This window comes from Triticum urartu, chromosome 4A (genome assembly GCF_056163025.1).
Source record: "Triticum urartu cultivar PI428250 chromosome 4A, HENAU_Tu73, whole genome shotgun sequence".
In the NCBI taxonomy this organism is placed as follows: Eukaryota; Viridiplantae; Streptophyta; class Magnoliopsida; order Poales; family Poaceae; genus Triticum; species Triticum urartu.
The window spans coordinates 99807605-99813844 of record NC_141876.1 but is presented as its reverse complement, the minus strand read 5'-3'; the positions used below and the strand labels follow the sequence as shown (position 1 = coordinate 99813844).

The window sequence follows — 6240 nt, the reverse complement described above, 5'->3', positions numbered from 1 at the left end:
CTCTCATATTCATATGCCTGAGTATGGTTTCCCTGCAAAACATTTGCGTTAGTGTGACTCAGGTGAGTCCTCTGTCTGCATGAAGCCTTTGGACTGAGGTTTGTCTTCTTCATGTGAGGTGTCATGAAGACATTCACAGGAAGATTTTCCAGACACTTTTTCGGAACCCAGATCTTCTTCATAGGTGGTCTATTCCTGCAGTTAGTACAAATGTACCTGGCAAACACTACACCATTCTGATTTTTAAACAGTACATAGTTTGCATCAAAGGATTCATCAATGATAATGGGGTTAGCACAGGTGAAGCCAGATAAATTGGATGGATCTGCTGAAGGTTCCTTTGCAGCAACCCACTTGGTTTTGGGGTACTGCTCAGGTTTCCAGTAAGAGCCATCTGCATTTATTTTCCTTACGAACCCTACACCCTCTTTCCTAGGGTTTCGGTTCAGAATCTGCTTTTTCAGGACATCACATAGCGTCTGATGCCCTTTAAGGCTTTTGTACATCCCTGTTTCAAGCAATGTCTTCAACCTAGCATTCTCATCAGCAATATCAGTGGTATCCTCGGCAGAGGGGTTAGTTACCACATCAACAGTTGAAGATATTGCAACAGCAGTAGCAGTGGAACATTCAGCAACAGAAGTAGCATTATCACGCTCAATGCATTTAAGACATGGTGGTTCAAATCCTTCCTGAGCGGAACTGATCTGTTCGGCGCGAAGTGACTCGTTTTCCTTTTGAAGATCTTCATGAGCCGCTCTCAATTTCTCGAGTTCTTTCTTCCTTTGAAGATAATCATAGGAAAGCTTTTCATGAGTTGTTGAGAGAGTATCATGACGATCTTCAAGTTCCTGATACTTAACGTGAAGATTTTTTATGTCTTCAATTAAGGATTCAGATCGAGTCATTTCAGCACCCAACAGATCATCGCTTCTGTCTAACAGTTTTTGAATATGTTCCATGGCTTTCTGTTGTTCAGTTGCAATTTTAGCAAGTGTTTTGTAACTGGGTTTTGAATCACAATCAGAGTCATCGTCACTAGATGTTTGATAGTGAGTAGTGCGTTTGTTTACCTTGGCACCGCGTGCCATGAAGCAGTAGGTAGGAGTGGAGTAGTCCTTGTCATTTGCATCGATGTCGGTGATGAAATCATTGTCTTCAGTGTTGAAGATGGACTTGGCGACGTATGTTGTAGCCAGACTTGCAATGCCAGAATCAGACTCCTCCTCAGACTCCACCTCTGCCTCCTCAGAAGCGGACTCCTCCTCTGAATCCATTTCCTTGCCAACAAACTCACGTGCCTTGCAGATGAGCTCTTCTTGTGTGATGAAGACTTTGAGGAAGACTTGGAAGAAGACTTTGTGTATTTCTTCTTCTTCTTGTCGTCTGAGTCATATTCCTTGCTCTTCTTCTTCTTTCTGTTCTCATTGTCCCACTGTGGACACTCAGAGATGAAGTGTCCAGTTTTCTTGCACTTGTGGCATGTTTTCTTCTTGTAGTCATGAGCAGAAGCTTCATCATTCCTTGAGCTTGATCGTGAAGACTTTCTGAAGCCTTTCTTCTTGGTGAATTTTTGGAACTTCTTCACTAGCATTGCAAGTTCCCTTCCAATGTCTTCAGGATCATCAGAACTGCTGTTAGATTCTTCTTCAGATGAGGAAACAGCTTTTGCCTTCAAGGCACGAGTTCGCCCATAGTTTGGACCGTAGATATCTCTTTTCTCAGAAAGCTGAAACTCATGTGTGTTGAGCCTCTCAAGTATGTCAGATGGATCGAGTGTCTTGAAATCAGGACGTTCTTGAATCATCAGGGCTAGGATGTCAAACGAACTATCAAGTGATCTCAGCAGCGTCTTGACGACTTCATGTTTGGTGATCTCAGTAGCACCGAGGGCTTGAAGCTCATTTGTGATGTCAGTGAGTCTGTCAAATGTGTACTGGACATTCTCATTGTCATTTCGCTTGAAGCGGTTGAAGAGATTGCGAAGGACACTGATTCTTTGATCTCTCTGGGTTGAGATGCCTTCATTGACCTTGGAGAGCCAGTCCCAGACCAGCTTGGATGTCTTCAAAGCACTCACACGGCCATACTGTCCTTTGGTCAGATGACCACAGATGATGTTTTTGGCAGTAGAGTCCAGTTGAACGAATTTCTTGACATCAGCAGCAGTGACACCTTCTCCAGCCTTGGGAACGCCGTTCTCGACGACATACCATAGGTTGACGTCAATGGCTTCAAGATGCATACGCATCTTATTCTTCCAGTAGGGATATTCAGTTCCATCGAAGACGGGGCACGCAGCGGAGACTTTAATTATCCCTGCAGTCGACATAGCTAAAACTCCAGGTGGTTAAACCGAATCACATAGAACAAGGGAGCACCTTGCTCTGATACCAATTGAAAGTGCGTTATATCGACTAGAGGGGGGGTGAATAGGCGATTTTTATGAAAGTCTTCAAAACGTGGAAGTTATGAAGACAAACAGTAGAGATATGCCTATTACTATGCAACGGAAGTTAGACTACACTAGGCAAGCCATGGTCAAGTATCAACAGAGTGAAAGCACAATGACAAATAGCTGTAGTGTAATTAGGATCAGGTAGGAAGATACTATGAAGCCAAACAGATCATACACTCACGTTGTGAAGACAAAAGATAGAACAGACATGCAATGACTTCACAATGAGTGATCAGTAAGTAAAAGGAAGTGAAGATGAAACCAGTGACTCGTTGAAGACAATGATGTGTTGGACCAGTTCCAGTTGCTGTGACAACTGTACGTCTGGTTGGAGCGGCTAGGTATTTAAACCTTAGGACACACAGTCCCGGACACCCAGTCCTGAACACGCAGCTCAGGACACCAAGTCCTCACCGTACTCTCCTTGAGCTAAGGTCACATAGTCCTCGCCCAATCACTCTGGTAAGTCTTCAAGGTAGACTCCCAAACCTTCACAGACTTCGTTCACTGGCAATCCACAATGTCTCTTGGATGCTCTGAACGCGACGCCTAACCGTCTGTGGATGCACAGTCCTCAAGTGTAATAAGTCTTCAGATCACACAGACAAGAAGACTTAAGTGATGCCCAATTTTCTCTGGCTCTGGGTGGTTAGGGCTTTATCCTCGCAAGGAATTCTCTCTCAAAGGCTTCGAGGTGGGTTGATCTCAAACGACAAAAGCCGTGCACTAAAATCTGAGCAGCCAACCGTTTATGGTTGTAGGGGGTGGGCTATTTATAGCCACTTGGCAACCCGACCTGATTTGTCTGAAATGACCCTGGGTCACTAAGGAACTGACACGTGTCTCAACGGTCAGATTTCAAACTCTCATGGCAACTTTACTTGGGCTACAAGCAAAGCTGACTTGTCCGGCTCTGGACAAGATTCGCTCTCATTGTCTTCACTCGAAGACATAGGTTTTTGGTTTAGGCATCACTTCAGTCATTCTGACTGGTTCTCCTGGACCCCACTTAACAGTACGGTGGTTCCTATGACTCAACACAAAAGAAAAAGAACTACGAAAGATCTAAGTCTTCGAGCTCCATAGGCTTCATATCGTGTCTTCTCTTGTCATAGTCTTCAATGTGAATATCTTCATATACCACCTTTGACTTCAATGTCTTTATACATTTTTAGGGGTCATCTCTGGTAGTAAAACCGAATCAATGAGGGACTTCCCTGTGTTATCCTGCAATTCTCACAAACACAATAGTCCCTCAACTAGGTTTGTCGTCAATACTCCAAAACCAACTAGCGGTGGCACTAGATGCACTTATAATAGTACAAAAGAATATCATCTCATCTCTCTCTGTGTCTCCATTTGATTACACCGGAGGTGCACGAACAACTATTTGTCACAAAAATATGTATCTCTCTCATCTCTGTCCCCATCCCGAGCCCGTCTCCAGCATCGCGCCATGCCGCACCGCTCCTGCCATGCTCCAGCGTCGTGCTGCAATAGGAAAGCAATTATATTTCACACTAAAAATCTTTGATTTCTTTCCACTACACACGTGCCTATCCTATCCTCTGATTCCTATGCTCCTGTAACCACCGATACTCTCTCTCTCTCTCCTCATTAGTTTTGCTTAAGCATCCAAGAAAATTAGAGCAAAAGAGCAGCAGTAGCAGCTCCGTGTGATGGCTGATGCGGTGGCGCTGAACTCCACAGGCCACGGTGCAGCTGGAGCTAGGACCGACAGGTCAAGCTCAGCGAGTCATGGTGCAAATTGCAGCCCACTGGAGGACCAGCGCACGCACGGCTGGGTGCAGGCAGGCACAAGCAGAGCATGCATGCCACCAGCGCGCAGCACACACGGCCACCGGATTCCCCACAACGAACAACCTTGTCCAGGAGGTCCACAACCTTGAGATCTCCTTCCCCGCGCAAGGACTCGGCCGAATTCACCCTGAAGCCCTCGCCATCATCCTCCAACTCCAAGTCCGAGTATCGTCGTTCGTCGTCGATTACATTGTCGTTGCTGCTTTCCCCGGCCTCACCGACCTCGCTGTCGGGCTAACCGTGAGTCCCCGTAGCTTTTCCCTTTGTTTCCCCCTCTCATTAGGAGTTTAGGACCCGTAGCTGACGCCATGGTTACTGCCACCTCGCCATGGCTGGTCCTCTCTGTCCGGACCGAGCTTTGACGTCGCATGTCTGGTCCCTAAAAGCAGGAGTGCGAAGTTGCTCGGTCCGGTCCGGTCTAGACCGCCGGCGGCCGGTCCAAACGGCAGCTCGATCGATGAGGGCCCGACCCCTGTCCACCCTCAGCTCGATCGGCATATCGGCCAGCGCCCACTCGATTGTGCTCGACGAAGTATCTGTCCCCGCTGTGAACAGGTTCTGTGATGGTGGCATGCGTGAGCCGGCCAACATAAATGCATGTGCATGTATGTGTGTGTGTGTGGATTACCCTAGAGGTGATGGAGTACGTACGTTAAGTACAGCTTTGATGTTGAGGTCTGACGCCGTCCCCCCGTCCTCCGCATGGCCACGACATGCGATCAGCCGGTCGACAAGGTTTGTATGGCGGCTCCCGTCTTGCTTCCTGTTAGCCATGGCCACCTCATGATCGGACAGCAACCGGCTCCAGGCCCTATCCAGCCTTGTTGTTAGCCGCCGCATCCTCCGGCCGAGTCCCTGCAGGTCCATCCATGCTACTGCCGGCACAAAGTCGCCGATGTTCACCAACCCTGCTGTGGTCATCAGCTCCACCACCATCTCCTTGAACTCCCTCGTGGCCTCGCCGCCAGCCTCGTCGAGCACTCGCCGACCCACCACCGCCTGTCCAATCATGTTTGCCATTGCGCCGAACAGAAACTCCGGTACCTCCAATGCCTCGCCCCTCCGGCTCATCACACGGACCATACGGCCGACCTCCCCGTGGCGCGTGTCGGCCCAGTCAGCGAGCGCCCTTGGGGTCAAGGAGGCCCGCGCTGAACTCCCGGAGCAGGCGGCGCCACTTGGGGCCATAGGGCGGGAAAACAAGGTCCTGGGCGCCGTACGCCAGCACCTTTGGCGTGCCGTCGTCCACCGGGGGGTCGAGGAAGCTGCCGCCGTGGTCCTTGAGCAGGAGGCGTGCCGACTCTGGCGTGGAAGCGACGACGAGGCCTTGCCTTCCAAGGGTCAGGTACATGATGGGGCCGTGCAGCCTAGCCAGGGCTGCGAGTGCTTGGTGCGGTGCCCGGCCCAGCAGGGGCAGCGCTCCAACCACCGGGTAGCCCCGCGGGCAGGGTGGCAAAGGCAGCGACGCCCGTTTGCTCCGGAGAATGACCCCTGTGAGATAGTGGACAAGCACGTACGTGAACGCTAGGACGACCATCTCTCGAGACATGGTAGCACTACTACCCAACTCCATAATCCATCTCGTGCTGCACTACCGAAGTACTACACATGAGTGAAGAATTTTATAGGGCTAGCCGTGTGCGTGCGGCGCCCAGGTCCAGCCGGACGAAATTTAGTACCACCTTGTTTATATTACGATTTTATAGCGTATTATGACATGAAAAGAAAGCGTATTATGACGATGAACCCACGGAGTCAACCCGTGCTTTATTATTAGAGAAATATTAGGGAGAGATATGTAATAAAATAAGATATAAATATTGGTTCAGTTTTGCATTCTTATAGAAAACAGGTTCAGTTTTGCATTCTTATAGAAAAATAGAACTGAGCTGTGCGTCGTCTTGAAAAAACAAACATAACTTGAGTTGTTGATGTTATAGACAAGTCGGGTTGGGAGGCCC

At 48.8% G+C, this 6240-nt stretch overlaps 1 pseudogene; it reads right to left on the bottom strand.

Moving 5' to 3' along the window:
• Positions 1–4591: 4591 nt before the first annotated feature.
• LOC125528208 (flavonoid 3',5'-hydroxylase 1 pseudogene) lies at positions 4592–5852 on the bottom strand (annotated as a pseudogene).
• Between the last annotated feature and the right edge of the window lie 388 nt (positions 5853–6240).